Genomic DNA, 17,334 nt, shown 5'->3' with positions numbered 1-17,334 from the left:
TTGCCTTCCAAGCTCATGAACAGCCTGTCTTTTTTGTTCATTTCTCACCTTATCAACTTAGTTAAACTCAGTTACAGTAGTCATCCCACTCTCTAAAGATCTTGACATGGATCCACAAATGGACTTAGGAGTTGTGACACTGAGTATTGCAAGGCCTAATTTTTAGGTATCTGTGGATCACAGTGTTCTTTCTAAAAAAAACAGGAGTACTTGTGGCACCTTAAAGACTAACAAATTTATTTAAGCATGAGCTTTCGTGAGCTACAGCTCACTTCTTCGGATGCATAGAATGGAACACACAGACGGGGGATATTTATACATACATTTTCTAAAGCCTGAGTTAGGTACGTAGGCTCCCTGTACACTGTGTGGTATCCCATCGCCTACTGATTAGAGCATTCAACGGAGAAGTGGCAAATCCCTGTGATTAGGTGGAGAAGCTCCTGTCTTCTCCTGGTTCATGGATCATTCTGGAGAGACAGGAACCTGGATGCTTACATTGAGGCAGCAATGTACATGCCCTGGAGACAGAAACATGGGCACCTACAGAAATTTTACTGCAAAAACTTAGGCACTGAGTGAGTTTAGTTGCCTACAGGGTTAGGCAGAAGTTGAACAGGAGTTTTGTGGATTGCAGAGGACCCTAAAGATGGGATTTAGGTGCCTAAGTCTGGGGGTTAGGCATCTAAGTACTTTTGTGGATCCAGGCCTTAGAATTTTCAGGAGACATACTGAGCAGATTCTTTGGGAAACAACCCACTCTCCCAATAAATTAACTGATCCATCCAAGTGAACTGAGAGTGAGAGAGACCATGAATACCCAGGGGTGTTTAGGGAAAACTTACAAGCCCAAGCTATAATTTTGAAGGTTATCTTCACAATGAAAAGAATAAATGTTTGTTTTGGGATTTTTATGTCATTGTTTTTTAATGACAGCTGAGATTAGCAATGAATTCTAAAGGTTTCAAGAAATTGGGGAGCCCACAACTTTGTGCATTAATTGTCCTGAAGAGCAGCCTTGGATTTTCAGCTTCTTCTTTCCACTTAGCATAAAAGATCCAAATGTTTGGACCTTAATTACCTTTTCACAGCTAATCTTCCTTTAATAATTAAGTTACTGGAGCAAGCTTCTATGTTGCTCTCAACAAAAACCCCAAGCAATATGCCTATTTCAAATAATTTTAGCTGACTTATCACAGAATAAGGCACTAATGAGTGTTTAGTGATATGCTATAGAATGTAGCCATCCTATAGTTGTAATTGCACATATGGATTTATTAGATTCCAGCAACAATTTAAAATCTGGCTTTTTGGCCAGTAACACACTTCCAGCTCTCTGCTGTTACATATTGATATAATTGTGTGTGTGTGTGTGTATGTTTGCTGAACACACAAACACACACAGATGGACAGGAAGAAATAGAGCGGGGGGGAAATACACAACATACTTTAAATTTGGAAAATCCAGGAACAGTAACCGCACTTTAACTCAACACCTCACAAAAGCTGACAACCACACATTTCTCCTTAAATTGCTTATATTTTTGTTTGCTGGAATTTTAATTTAATTGTATAATGCAATTACAGTATGTAGTTATAGCTAGTTGTAGGGCAATAACATGGAATTCCTGCTTATGGGTACCTAGATCTTTATATTTAGGAATTTCTTTAGTACAGATCATTGTAGTACATGAATACAACACAAGATCAAATCCTATTAAAGTTGTAACAGTGCCTATATTTCTGTAACAATTTAGATTTTATACAAGTGTGTGTTTGCAAAACCTAAATATTGCCTTCCACGGTTGGGATGATTTGGCCCACAGACATTTTTTTTTCCTTCCTTTTCCTTGTCTCACATTGTACAAAAGAAACTCAAGGCAATTCTCTGATATTATTTATTCTGCTTATCTGTATGCTCCCATGTATCATATCTGTTGTGAAACAATCAATGTCTTAAAATGCAGGTTTAGTAAAATTCTATAAATCTTTCAATTTTAACTTTGGCTGTAGATGGAATCACAGGTATGAATGGAAGAGACCTATAAGAATAATCTTGACTGTATCTCTGTACATGTAGGATTGGTTCCAACAGAACATTGTGCAGTGTTTTATCCAGTCTAATGTCCCAAGCAATGGGTAGAACTTCCCCTGAGAGACTAAGATGTGGTCTACACTACAAAGTTAGGTCGACATAAGCCATGTTAGGTTGAGTTAAGAATGTATGTGTCTACACTACCGGGTCCCTTCCACCGACGTAAAGGGCTTGCAAAGTTGACTTTTGTACTCCACCTCCGCAAGAGGCGTAGCGCTTGAGTCAACATCCACACATCGACATGGGGATCATGCAGACACTTCGTTGTATAATTTGAATGAATTGGCCTCCAGGAAGTGTCCCATAGTGCTCCACTGTGACTGCGCTGGAGAGCACTTTCAACTCCACTGCACTTAAGCCGTGTACACAGGAAACAGCCATCCACCCTGTTAAAGCCCTGGAAACTTTTGAATTTTCATTTCCTGTTTGATCAGCGTGGAGAGCTTGTCAGCACAGCTGGTCATGCATGCTCAAGGCCACAAACACACTCCAGCATGGAGTACCAGGAGGGAGTGGCTCTTACTGCTGTGTGGGGAGAAGAGTGTGTGCAGGCAGAGTGCCGATCCAGCAGAAAAAATGCTAACGTCTATGCCAATATTGCACAGGGTATGGGGGAGGAGGGCTATACCAGGGACACGCAGCAGTGCCATGTGAAAATAAAGGAGCTTCGGCAAGCGTACCAGAAAACAAGAGGCAAACAGTTTACAGTTCATTTAAATGTTAAAATATCCTTTTGATCTCTGAATTTACAGAATACAGCATAGATAGGGACTGTTTGATTGTTAATCTCTACCAATATATATGTAACGTAAATATACAAAAACACAAACATTATCTACCCATATGTTTTTAAGGGTTGAATTTGAGTCATTTATCTTTCAGGATGCTTCACCCTTTCTAGTCATGCGTCATACCTCATAAACAGAATCATTGTTATCTTTATAAACTGTTGTTAGAAGTACTGAAGCTCTTAGACACCTGCATTGTGCTAGGCACTGTAAAAACACGTAATAAAGATACAGTCCCTGCCTCCTATCCTAATATTACTAGCCTAAATGTTTCTCTTCCCAATTCCATCCCATTTCTCCTACAGCGCTTACGCTTCTTGGTACTAGGGTTACCATACATCCAGGTTTTTCCGGACATTGCTGCTTTTTTGATCCTCTGCCTTCCGTCTGGGTGGATTTTTTAAATAAGAGGAATTTATTTATTTATTTTTGCAGCGCAGACATTGCAGCTCAGAAATAGCCCTGATTGGTCTGCTTCCTGATTGGTCCCTTCCCTGCATCCACATCTGATTTGTCCCTCGCAGCTGCCAGATCCTGCCCACCCAGGCCCTGGCTCCAAGCCCTGGGGAGGGGGAGAGCTATGCAGGGAAGTGTGGATGGATGGCTGTCGCTGCATCTCTGGGTCTATGCCTACCACCATGACAGAGAATGACACTGCCCCCACCTCAGGAATGAAGCCCCCAGTACCTCTCCAGCACCCCCCCAGGTATCCCTCCCAGTAGACACACATGCTTCCAGCACCCCCCAAAATATCCCCTCTAGAACCCTCCAAATACCACCTCCCAGTATACACACCTCTTCAGCATTCCCAAGTACCTGCTCCAGCTCCCCTTCCCCCACCCTCCAGCAGTGTCCTCTTTTTGGAAACCTGAAACATGGTAACCCTGCTTGGTACCATCCCAAGTAATTCCACTCCATGCTCAATGTTTGTGTCCTCCAAATATTTGAAGACTGTGATGCCCCCTCTTTGTTTTTTACCTGTACATATTTCATTCATATTTCACCTATTCAGTCCCTAATCACTTCTATTTTTCTCTGAACAAGCCGACCTTCCCAACTGAACTCCTTCTAGTCGGTCATTACTTTTTTTTAACCCATAAATGCTATACGGAAACAGAGGAATTGCCATATTGGATCAGAACCAAGGTCCACCTTACAAAGATGGTCGCAGCAAAATTTTACAGAGGCACTATTACCTCCCTGCTCGCTCTGTGATGTGGTGATCCTGTATATGCATTGCTCCTTTTTGACATCATGCCACATGTAAACACATCTAGTTAGCTCCCCATGGTTACATCTAGGTCTTTTTCAAGCAGTATTGCTCTCCAGGTTTCAGTCCCCTGTTTCCTGCCAGTGTTTTAAATTATTTTCTCCAAAAGTGAATCTCCTATTCTTTTCTCCATATAATTGATTAGTCTGCCTGTGAGTGTTAATAGTAATTACTGAAAAAAGGTAGATGGACCAACTTTTTTGGACCAACTTTTTTGTCTGGAAGAGACAAACTTTGGAGCTTCACAGAGCTCTTTCTCAGGTCTGGAGAAGGTAACCTGAGTGTCTAAGATCTCAGTCAATAGTAGTTACTGTATGCAGTGTTGCCATGTTGGGCCCAGGATATTAGAGAGAGAAGGTGGGTGACGGGACCACCTTCTTACAGATAGCTCTTCTTTCGCAGGCCTGAAGAAAAGCTCGGTGTAAGCTTTTCTCTGTCACTAATAGAAGTTGGTCCAATAAAAGATATTACCTCACCCATTTTTTCTCCCTAATAGTAATTATCGTCAAATACGGGGGAGGAAGAAACAAACAAAAAGTCCCTTTGCGTCAAATGGAGTCTAGTACCTTAAATTTTAGCAGATTCTTTAACAATGCTAAATCTGCAAAACTATTTCCATTTAATTCCCCATTTCCTGTCTCTAGTGCCTTGGAAGCTGCAAGATGGTGTCATGAGGATAAACAATCACAAAGCCTGATTCCACGAATCTCAAGGGCAGGGATCATATCTGTCTATGTGTATAAATTGCACCATGCATAATATGGCCCTGATCCTGACTGTGGACTCTGGGCGCTGTTGTTATATAAATATTACATTGTGTAGCACTAATTAGACTCATTAAGCTTGGAGAGATTCTGCTTTTCACTAAACAGTGTCTCTATTGGTTAATTACCGGACCATTCGGTGGCCAAATGAGGGTCAGTAAATGTGATTTGCATTGACTAGTTTGTACGATTCCAGAAAGATAAACAATAAGCCCTAAGTGCCCTAAAGTGAAGTTGCAGTTTTCATAAGAGACCAGAAAGTTCAAGGGAGACTGATGCATGCTGATTTCTTTATATGTAAATCAGTTTTTCTTAATTAGTTATGAATTTAAAATAACTTATGCAGAGACCTTTCACTTCTAAATTGCTGAATTTTTTATTACATGAGGGTAGGAAGCCCTATACAAAAGTAGTTTGGACCATACTCCTTAAAATAACTCCATAATCCCCTTCTGAATTTGCAGCTCATGTTTTAGTCATCAAAACAAATACACTGCTCAATATTGTAGGCAATGATAACACCACGGTAAACACAGGAAATGCTTTATTAATATGATCTAAGCATTTAATTGCTCCCTTGTAGTTTAATCTTATCTTTACACATTGAAGCAGTGCGTATTGTACATTTCTGATCCTCAAAGGACAGCTTTTCATATGGTATTGTAGAATAAGACATTATCACCAGCAACCTGACAGGCCTGTAATGTTGCTTGTCAGGCGATGAGCTAGGAAGTTTGTTATAATTGTGAAAGGGATGTACAAAAGAAAAAAATCATCATCTGCCATGAATATAGGGTTTCCATCAAAAATGAAATATCAGAATCCAGTAAAGCCCAGAGCAAAAAATTCAAGCTATACCTTCTATATTTCCTACCAGGTTAAAACTTTGGAAACAAAATTTAAAGTTCTGAATACTAAAGGGACACCATGAGATATTTTAAACTCAATATTTAGGGGTTAGTTAAACACAGCTGTAAGCCCTGTGGCCTGACCCTCTAGAGTGTAAGGAGCCTTCTGCTCCCATCTGTTGGTGAACAGAGAGAAGAAAGTCCACAGAGCTGCTTTATCTGCATACCCAGAACTCCAGATGGACAGAAGCTTCAGACGGGAAGAGGCTTTCTGCCACCATGTATTGGTGAACAGGGGGGAAATATGATTACAGAGACAGCTTAATTTGCATATGCTTTCTACCCAGAATTCTTCAAGTGATACTTTGGGAGTCACCATAACTCTTTAGAAATACAGAATTGGTTGGGTAGAGGAAGTGAGCCAGGGAAGAGGGTAGGTGTTGTCACTTACAGCAGTTTCTCTGTCTAGGTGTTCTAGATGTTACTAGTTTACAACTAGAGCTCTTTAATACAGCACTAGAGGTGAGTGAACATTGATTAAGTCCCTTCTACTTATCACTTAGATAAAACTGAAATAATTGTAGCTGCTTTAGGTAGTAGCTGGCTAAGAATAGACAGCACTTTCCAAGAGGCTGGAGATAAGTCTATCTGAGTGCACTTATGGTCCATGCTACATATTGATGCCAAATGAGTGGGGTTTAGCAGATGGGGAAAGGGAAAGTGATGTAATGAAGGATCATTTGCCTATTGGATGTTCACACTAATAGGTGAAGAACCAAGTTAACACCGCTGCCAAAGTGTCTTATTTATCATTCATTTAGAGATAGTGTTTCCTAAGATGATGCTGTATTCCCTTTCCCTGTAACAAAGTTTTCCTTGTTTCATATATAGACTCCGATCTTGTGAGAAGAGAAGTATTGCCTATTAAGGGTGCTAAGTGATCTCATAAATTTTGGGTGGGGGTTCAAGCTGGTGGTGTTTGTAAGTTTTAAGAGAGATGCTTAACTATTTGAATGTGGCCCTTTTTGCTACTGCTAGCCACCTGGCAGAAAGGTTACACAATATGTTATAAAACCTAACCTCACTAGAAATATGGAACCTGATCTAAAGCTCATTGAATATTTACTCCTCTGCACTTTTCTGCCAAAATTAATGCATCCCCCATCTTGTGCATACAAACAGCAATTTGTGTTTGTGAACTGAGAAATTGGATGACTAATTATGTGTAAACAGACTGGGGTTTTCAGTCACAGAACTGGAAGCCCTCTTGGGGCTAACTAAAAAATATGGTGCTAAGGATCTTACAAGCATATATTTTAAAAGGGGAGTCTGTGGGATGGGGAGGGAGGACAGGGGAAGAGGCCTTTTTCAGTGATGAAGGAAAGCTTAGAAGTGGATTTCTTCCTTTCTGTGGAAGGGCTGCTATTTGTTCCTTCTGTGAGTTCTTCTGAGGAAGCTGCTCGCATGGGAGGAGGGGTAGGGCAGGTGAAGAAACAGACTTGTTGCTTTCCATCTGCCATGGTACTATTTCTCATGAGATTGATAGTTGTTAACAAATCAGCTTCCTCTCAGTGCCTCTGAGTCATTCATATTCAAGGCAAACAGTTCTGATTTATCACTCAGCCCTGGCAACGGGGGGTCAGCTGGGCTGATTTCTCAATCTGAATATGTTGGGTGCATAGGGAGAATTTGAAACTCAGTTTAACAGCTCCTGATTACTTTAATCTCTCCTCTTTGTGAATCTCCAGGTGACTAATCTGGTAGGTAACATTTAGCCCTGAAATATGTTGTGGCAAGTTAAATTTATCCTCTGATCATTAACTCCTTGATTTTGTTACCAAATTTGTATTGTTTTTGTTTAAAATGTCTTTGTTTTTGTTGAAATAGGCATGGGGAAAGAAGGGTGTAGTGAAATGTACAAAATGCATAGAATCTTAAGATACCAGTCCAACAGGTTCCTTCAACAGTTATGGTCTGATAGTCTGAGTCAGCCGAATACTTCTGCATCTTTCTAGATGTTTCTAGAACCTCAGACCAGGCAGCTTTCTGCCTAGTCATACTGGTGACAGGTTCTAGTACCATCTGTAAGGATGCAGAACTATTTTGCTGACTCAACCTGGCAGTGAGAATGTAACTATGCAGGGAACCTGACATCCTGGTGACATTTTTATATAAAACATATAGATTCAAAAGAGAGCAGTCCATTTTACTACACCTTCTTTCCCTTATCTGTCTCAAAATGATGCCCATGAGGAGGAACCAACAGAGGGCACCCAAAATTGTTGATGAGAGCTGAAATAGAGGTCAGTGGGATGACTAACATTAGTAAAGTTACTGACATTACTGTTTGCACAATACATCTCAAATGAGCACGCTAGTGTTCAGAAAAACAATCACCAGGTAAAATTTCCATTCTTCCTTCCTACTTTTTAAATTTAAAATATAATAATTAACTTTAAATATTGATGAGTGTGTTTCTTTCAGAAGATATTTTCTCTCCCACTTCCATAAAAGCCATTTCGAGGGCTACCTTAGAAATAGTGCATTGACTAAGTAGAAATATTTGTTTTAAATAGATTTTAAATAATATATGTGTTGGACTCATAGTTCATAGCTATCTTGCAAAAGCAGAATCACACAGAGCATTTGCTGTAACCAAAATATGCCCTAGGGCAATATCCTAAATTTAGAGCAGTAACAGTGTAGTTTGACCCTGGATAACGTTTCATGTGATGTTACATCAAAATAAGTTTATCTGATTAAAATATGACCACATAGATCAATGTTGCAACCACTGTTATATATTTGCAACCAATCTTGTACAAAGGTTGTCAAGTAAGATGTCTATGGAAAGGTTATGATTTGCTGGTTATGATTATGCTATTTGTATGCATGTATCACTTTTTTGTATTTGAAGTTATGAGTATTGGCTCTACACCTGGATTTCAAATGTTTGCTCCTGGGGTAATGCCCACAAGGTATTTAGCCTGCACATTTTGGAGGGACTATTCAAACTGAGTGGGCCCAGCAAAAGAACATTTAACTCATAATGGAAGATGTCCACCTACCCTGAATGGACTTTCCTGTGAACGTGCTGTTTGAGTTATAGGTAATGACTTATACCAGGGGTCGGCAACCTTTGATGGCACATGGGGTGGGCTGAGCCGCTCAGCCTGCTGCCGCTCTGGGGTTCCCGCTGCTGGCCCCTTGCCAGCTGGGGTCCCACTGCTGGTCCCACTCAGTGCCCGCTGCTGGCCCCTTGCCAGCTGGGGTCCCACTGCTGGTCCCACTCAGTGCCCGCTGCTGGCCTGGGGGAAGGAACCCCAGGCTGGCAGCAGGCTGAGACCCCAGCTGGCAGGAGCCAGCAGTGGAAACCCCAGAGCAGCAGTGGGCTGAGCCACTCGGCCCGCCACTGCTCTGGGGTTCCCGCTGCTGGCCCCTTGCCAGCCGGGGTCCCACTCAGCGCCCGCTGCTGGCCTGGGGGAAGGAACCCCAGGCTAGCAGTGGGATGAGACCCCGGCTGGCAGGAGCCAGCGGTTGAAACCCCGGAGCGGGGGCGGGCAGAGAGGCTCAGCCCACCCCCAAAACCCGTTCGTTCGTTCATTCTTTCTTTCTTTCAATAAACCTTTAGATTTTAAATACTAAAACATTGGCAACCATGTGATTTTTGGGTAAGATCTGAGTTGTATATTGACCTGGCTGTGTGGCTGGTCATTTGGGATCAAAAGAACACTTTGTTTGATGAAACTGGTTTTAAAGACCCACTCACCTTTAAGTCTAGTGTTTTTGGTGGTGATATAAGATCTGGAATGCCTAAGGAAACTGCTTTTATGACTTCTTGTTAGCCAGTGTGGTGAAATAGAAGTTTACTTTTGTTGCTGGTTTGGTATATCATGGGAGAATAACCACTAGTTGGGGTGTGTCCACCTTATTTCTCAGCAGTTTGTCCTGAATTTGATATTCTGAATTGTGACCCATAAAGACACAGCTACACTTATATTGTCTCAGTACCAGAGTGTGTCAGAGATAATTCCACAAGATCCCAGTTTATCTGAAACCAAATTACAAAGACTCTTTTTAATGCTATTTTCACCAGCGTAGTTAAGTATTACAATCCCCCCAAATTAGGTTCTATTGTTTCTTTTAAAATAAATACCATCAGTACTGAAATCTGAATAGCACATTACTGTGTGTCCTTACAGTTATTGAGACTGGCAATGAATTTCTTTATACCTTATGCTTAAAGCTGGTATTTCATTAATGTTGCAATAATCTAAATATGTCTTAGAGCAGTGGTGGTTGATGTAAACAAACTGTCTTGTGGCCAGTCAGCAGATTACCCCGATGGGCTGCAGGTTGTCCACCAGGCTTAGAGTGATTCTGTATCAAATCTTTCTTCCGATCTGTGCATGGCACTCCTATTAACTGTAGGGGGAGCTGTTTTAATCTAGAGAAGTAGTTCTGTGCTACAAGCATCTCATATTAGAATTTCAGTATCCGTTTTACATTTTTCAGTCCTGGGGTCCCGATTCTGCTCTCAATTACATTAGTTTTGTACTAGTACAACTTAATTGACTTTGGTGGAATAACTCTTGATTTACACTGGCCCAAAGGAGGAGAACAATCTGTATGGTAAAATTTAAAATAACTAAAAAGCATCATTCCTTTGAGCCAGTCCAGCCCCTGCAAATATTATGTACCACAAAGCTGAGCACTTGGGAATGGTGAAAACAATATTAAAATTACTGTGTGCTTGTTTCTCTATATGCCTCCTGGTTGGTTTTCTAATTTGAGAGGCCTACTGAGAAACTTAAGAACTCTTATCAGTTACTCTGATGATAAATTCATCAAGACACAGCTTTTGCAATACTCTGTTGTTTCTGATTCAATTATTTTGACGTAACTGAAATGAACCTAGAAATGTCTTTCCACTGGGAAATACACGAGCAAAAAAGAACATGATAATAAAGAAGTCATGAAGAAAGGTTTGTGAAGAGTCAAGTGATTCCAGAAACAGACAGGTAGAACGTTTCTCATTTCCTGCTTGTCCCATCTCAATATACTTCAACAAGTGAACCATATTTTACCATCAGCATCTCCCATCCAACTACAGCAGTTTGCTCTGATCAGTGATCCTTTGCCTTTTATTGAGCTGAGCTCAAAGGATGATAAAAAAATAGAGGAAAAAGCTAAGAATTTCTCTAGGGATGAATCATCTTAAAATACTTCAGCTTGGAACTGGCTTACTTGTTGAAGTCTACACTTTTTATCTGCCTTTATACACTTTGATAAAATGTACAGGAGAGGACCTCAGAATGAAATCAAGGATGGTAAATGTTAAGGAAAAATGAGAGATTAGGTTTCTTCTGAATACAAGCTTGAAAATTTGCAAAGATTGTGCTCGGAGTAATAAATTTAAAGCCCCTGTTCTTAAGGGTTGCTTAATTCTTATCTATTCTTTACATCACTCACTCATATCAAAAGGCATGGCAGCCTATATGAATTATTCTAAATATAATAGAAGTTATTCTTCTTTATTTCCCATCCCTAAATAGTTGCTGATGTGACGCAATCTCTATTTCTATATGTGAACTGTAAATTACATATGGCATGGGCCTTAATTAACTGCTATATTGTTAATGCAGACTCTCACAGACTATTTCCGAATTAGACGGTATGGCCTACATTTTCAAAAGTGGCAATTAACTGAAGTCTATTGATGTCATTTTGAATGGTGGGTACTCGGCAGCTCTGATAATTAGGATCTTACCTCCCTGGGGAAGAGACCATGACTTCTGTACAGTCTTGAGCCTACTGCATGTTCTCAGTATATAATTCTCAACAATTCTGTAATGTGCTTTGAATTTCATGGAAGGAACATATTATACGAACACATAACATTAATAAAGCATAGGCTTTTTACATGTTGACTCAGACTGTAATGGACTTGTAGTCCAGGCCTAATTTCACTATGCTAGAAAAGGGTTGCTTGTATTAAAGCTGGGGGAAAATTCAGAAACCTTTTTAACTTAAAAATGCAGATTAGAATTGACTGAAACACCATGCGAATTCATGGTGAGTTTGCTGAATTTTTTCAGTTGGGAAAAAAAAATCAACAAAAAATAATTCTTTGAAATCCAATGTTTTGACTTTCCAATTTTGAAATGACTTTTTGTTTTTAATTTTACCTCCGTTTTATTACCTTTTTTAAAAACGGTTTTAAAAAAGTTGGAAACTAAACATTTAATTTTGAATTGAATTAAACATTTTGACAGGCCAAAATCATTTTTACTTTTTTTGGTTCATTATATCTAGTGTAGTTATCCTAGTGTAAATGCAGCTTATACCAGCAAAAGAGTGCCTTTGCCAGCGTAAGTTATCAGTTTCTAGAACAAAATAAACTCTAATGCCCAAAGAACTTTTTTTGTTGGCATAACTAGGGCTTTTGCTGGTATAGAAATATCCTAATGTTGGCTAGGGCTGTGACCTTTACTCTACCAGCAAAAGTTTCTCTAGTGCAGACCCTGCCCTTAGTTTTATGATCTTTGCTAAGTTCCTAGTGCAAAATACCTCCAATCACAAATCTATTGCATATAACTTCAGTATCATTTGTTGGCGCTGCTGTCAGACTCTGTTTTTAACAGAGCCCAAGAACTGAGCTACCAAGGAGACCAAATTTGTCTCCTTTCTACTTGTCATCTTCACATCAGTTTGAGGTCACTTGAAAGACAACCCAAAGGAACTTGCATGGTGACACTCTGACTCCACAACTGACTTATTGATAAACAGGAAAATTCAGCTTGCCAAGGTTCCAGGACATAGCAGCACAAATATTTACTCAAAACTGGAAAGCAAAATAATATATGAAGACTAAGCTTTCATTTTCTCTGCATATCTATCTTCTATTAGAAAACTCCAGTAAAAAGCTTTTCTTCTATAAAGGACATAGCCAGTATAGCACATTGATGGAAGGCTCTGCTTCTCTCCCCCAGTCAACTTAAAATCAGATGTGAATGTTCTTCTGATATTTACTGTATGTCATTGTCTGTAAAGTAAATCTTAACAGTCAACCAATAGACCACTCTTTAAAGATAATGTTATATATCACAACAAACCTAAGATCATTTGCAGCAGACACAAAACAAAATTGCAGGAAATAGTTTTTGCCCTATATATATCCATTATAAAAGGGACATTTTGTTAAGTAAATGAACAACTAAACTGATACAACTGACTTTGTATACAAAGATGGCAGAAATCACTGCCAATAGATACCAATGGTCTGCTTTTCAGAGGTGCCAAGACTGAATCTTCCAGACTTTGATGGGAATTGTGGGTGCTCAGCACCTCTGAAAATCAGACCATTAATGCTTGAGTCCAATAACACTAATTTTGGTGTAAATCAGGAGTTATTACATAAGTGCCTCTGGAAGATGCAATTGTACTGCCTCATATAATATTCACCTGCTCAAACCCGTTGAATGTCTTTGATCAGCAATTTAAATGTATATTCAGTATCATTTTGTATATCTTATCAATGCTGATTTCAATGGGGTTTTTGTATTTCATTTGAAAAGAATAAAATAGAATTGAGGTTTCACAGCTTGAGGCTTGAAATATTTTTATTCCTTAAATCTACCAAAATCTGAGAGCAATTTCTCAACTATCAGCCCTAATCTAAGTCATACAATGTGAATATAATGGAAAGTTTAGAAGGAGTTACTTTTTATGTTCTTCAAGCTAACGTGAAACTAGTTTCTTCAAGTGGGATTTGAACACTCTGGAGACAAAATGTCCCATCTCTGTTGTGTCTTGTCAGATTTATCAGGCTGGCTTTTGTTGGATTGATCCACTTTCATAGATAACATCTGATCCACAGACCTTTGAGATCCATATGGCATAACCAATGACATTTCTTTTATTATCCACAGTCTTACTTGACTGTTTTTTCAATTATAGTTGGAAAAAACAGAAAATTACAGGACCAGAGAGGTGAAGCAGATTCCCCCGCAGACACTCTTATTTATTTTTATGCAGGGTATTTTTCCCTATCCTCTTTCCCATACGCTGTCCCTTCTCACAGCTACTTCAGCTAGGAAAGTAATTATAGACAACACCAGAGAGCCTATAAACACTTCCAAAGCCAATTCTTGTTATAAATGAGCCTCCAGGAAGTCAGAAGCTTTGCAGTATTTTTTAACCCTGGACCTGGCTTAGATGTCAGGCCTAAAGGCTTGATTCACAAAACGACAGAACCCTTCCCCCGCTCCACCAAAATGTACCCAGGTAACTGTGTAGGAGTTTGCTTCAATATCTTGTGGAATGAATCTGCATAGTAGCTAGTTTGAGAGCTTGCTATGCGTGTAAGCACACTCACTGATTTCAGAAAATTACTCCTAAAATTCACACAGAAGACTGAGACAGACTTATGACAACAGGATTTTTCTCCTCCTCCCCCCAATTTTAATTGCCATCTTCAAATTGTATTCCTAATGAAATTAGAAATCATGAAACGGGAGAGAGGGTTTAATTTTAAATTTACAAGTGCATTGTGTAAGAGCCTCTGGAATTCAAGCAGAGATAAAGAGAGTGGTTAGTTATCTCATCATGGGAGCCTATTGTGAAATGTTGTGAACAATACACACATTGTCCCCTTAACTTTCTCCAGCTGCTGGTAGAAATGAACACACCTTCCGTCCAAATAAGTGAGGTCAGTTTGATGCATGCTGAACCATGGGGTAAATACAAAATGTGGTCTTTTTAATTCAATCAACCAGGAGAGATTGTTAGAGGCTTGCTCAGGTGTCAGATTGGGGGAAAGTACTCTTCTAAGCTCTGTCCACAAACCAAGCTCCATCTAGCTGAAATGCCAAAATGAGACACTGCTTACATGGGGCTGTGCATATGTTGACTACATAATCATATGGGATCTGCGGGCTCCTCTGGACTTGACTATCTCTGCAGGACATAAATATACTCGTAGGCTCCGCTGGGCTCTTCAGGCTAAGTTCCCCAGGTTCAGGCTCAGACGTCCTGCTGGTCTCTGTTGGCTCCTTGGCTGGCTTTCTTAATTGGCAGGGAGAGGGAAGTAAGTAGTAGTTGTGATGGACTGACATGTCTGCATCGAAGACCTTAACTTGACATTGTAACTGCTATTTTTCTGAATGTGACTTGCATTTTGAGTTGTATAAGTGTGACTGCCTAGAGATTACAACAGTCTATAAACCACATAACCTTGACCCCTCAGCTTTCCCCTCCTTTTCCCCCTAGGACTGGAGAGCAGTTAAGGAGCAGTCCTAGACCCAAGTGGTCCCACCCCATTGGCCCTGTAAAGCCTGCACTAGCTGGAGAAGGAGTTTAAAAGAGAACCAGACAGCTCAGTAAGGGGGAAAATAGCAGATAGGATAGGGGGATGGACCTATCCCAAGAGCTCCTGACTAAAGGCATAATAGGAGTGCTTGCTGCAGGAAAGAGGGGTTTGCAAGTGGCAGCTTTACCAGATCCGAGCTTGTCTTTTAAGGATTCCTTCATTTAGATTGTTTGTGAGACTGTGACCATGCCCTGGTCTGGGACAGTAAGTACACTTCTACCCCGATATAACGCAACTCAATATAACACAAATTCGGATCTAACGCGGTAAAGCAGTGCTCCGGGGAGGCGGGGCTGTGCGCTCCGGTGGATCAAAGCAAGTTCAATATAACACAGTTTCACCTATAATGCGGTAAGATTTTTTTTTTTTTTAGCTCCCAAGGACAGTGTTACATTGGGGTAGAGGTGTAGCAAGAAATGGCCCAGAGAGGCAGCCTCAGAACATTGCTGGGTGCTTGACATTGCTGCCACCTGTAGGGTGGGCTTGGGCTCCTGTACCAACCACCTTCCCGTGATGTGGGAACAAATTGTTCCCCCCTGTCCCAGGCGGTTAGGGGGTATAGAGACATTGTAAGCCCTGAGGCAAAGGCAAGTAACCCACAGGGGCCTGGAGGTGGGCTGAAGACTCTTCCTTTTGTGGACATGCTGGGCATATATACATTGCTGGTTTCTGTTATCCTGGAAGGGAGTGGACGCAACTGGTGACCTGGCCGGAGAGTTGGTCACTACCTACCAGAATAACTGCCATAGCGCCAGAACGACTGCTGGCAAGAGACACTGGAGATGGGTTGACCTAACTGCTAGGCAGCACCACCAGTAAGCTCAACCCTGTCCCAGTTACATAAGATTTCCTCTTGTGTTATCACTTTACCACCTAGCTTTTCAGTAATGCTGTTCCTGGAGAAACTATTTTATTTTCATGTTTCCTAAATTGTGCTTTGGCCTTGTTATATCTACAGTACCTTTTGACTGCACTGTGTTCCAAGGGAAAGTTCTGTGTTAGTACATGTCATTTGGACGTGTTTACTCTAGCATATCTGCTGTTGAATCTGTTAGTGCTCAGTAGGCAGTGCAAACAGGAGAGTGCTTGAAACACAGTCCCTGTTTTAAAATGAAGTCAAACCAGAGTCTGCCTCACTGTGGTATAAATGTCTCTGTCTGTTGGGTGTGGGTCCTGGGCAGGGAAGATGGAGGCAGGACAAGGCATGCACCGAACAACTTTTGAAACTGAACACTCCAACTTGTCCCTATGGATGTTGGAAACAGGACATTGGAGATCTGGATCTGAATATCCTTCAGGCTCAGGGATGTTCAGATCTGGAATCCACATTTGGGATAGAATACTAGGGTTGGAAGAGACCTCAGGAGGTCATCTAGTCCAATCCCCTGCTCAAAGCAGGACCAACACCTACTAAATCATCCCAGCCAGGGATTTGTCAAGCCTGACCTTAAAAACCTCTAAGGATGGAGATTCCACTGCCTCCCAAGATAACCCATTCCAGTGCTTCATCACCCTCCTTGTGAAATAGTGTTTCCTAATATCCAACCTAGACCTCTCTCGCTGCAACTTGAGACCATTGCTCCTTGTTCTGTCATCTGCCACCACTGAGAACAGCCTAGCTCCATCCTCTCTGGAACCCCCCTTCAGGTAGTTAAAGGCTGCTATCAAATCCCCCCCTCACTCTTCTCTTCTGCAGACTAAATAACCCCAGTTCCCTCAGCCTCTCGTTGTAAGTCATGTGCCTCAGCCCCCTAATCATTTTTGTTGGCCTCCGTTGGACTCTCTCCAATTTGTCCACATCCCTTCTGTAGTGGGGGGACCAAAACTGGATGCAATACTCCAGATGTGGCCTCACCAGTGCCGAATAGAGGGGATTCATCACTTCTCTCAATCTATTGGCAATGCTCCTACTAATATGGCCCAATATGCCATTGGCCTTCTTGGCAACAAGGGCACACTGCTGACTCATATCCAGCTTCTTGTCCACTGTAATCCCCATGTCCTTTTCTGCAGAATTGCTGCTTAGCCAGTTGATCCCCAGCCTGTAGCAGTGCATGGGATTCTTCCTTCCTAAGTGCAGGACTCTGCACTTGTCCTTGTTGAACCTCATCAGATTTCTTTTGGCCCAATCCTCCAATTTGTCTAGGTCACTCTGAACCCTATCCCTACCCTCCAGTGTATCTACCTCTTCCCTCTAGC

At 41.0% G+C, this 17,334-nt stretch overlaps 1 long non-coding RNA gene across 2 annotated transcripts in view; it reads left to right on the top strand.

Moving 5' to 3' along the window:
- Positions 1–6,197: 6,197 nt before the first annotated feature.
- The window catches only part of LOC120372889, a 242,721-nt gene continuing 231,584 nt past the window's right edge, over positions 6,198–17,334 (top strand). Inside the window, exon 1 of one of the 2 annotated variants that reach the window (XR_005585244.1) lies at positions 6,198–6,287. This is a non-coding gene — a long non-coding RNA (uncharacterized LOC120372889). The remainder of the gene's footprint in view (positions 6,288–17,334) is intronic. The other variant, XR_005585243.1, reaches the window with a different exon arrangement.

The sequence above is a fragment of the Mauremys reevesii genome, linkage group 10, assembly GCF_016161935.1.
Source record: "Mauremys reevesii isolate NIE-2019 linkage group 10, ASM1616193v1, whole genome shotgun sequence".
NCBI classification, from domain to species: Eukaryota; Metazoa; Chordata; order Testudines; family Geoemydidae; genus Mauremys; species Mauremys reevesii.
This window is presented reverse-complemented; position numbering and strand designations above follow the sequence as displayed.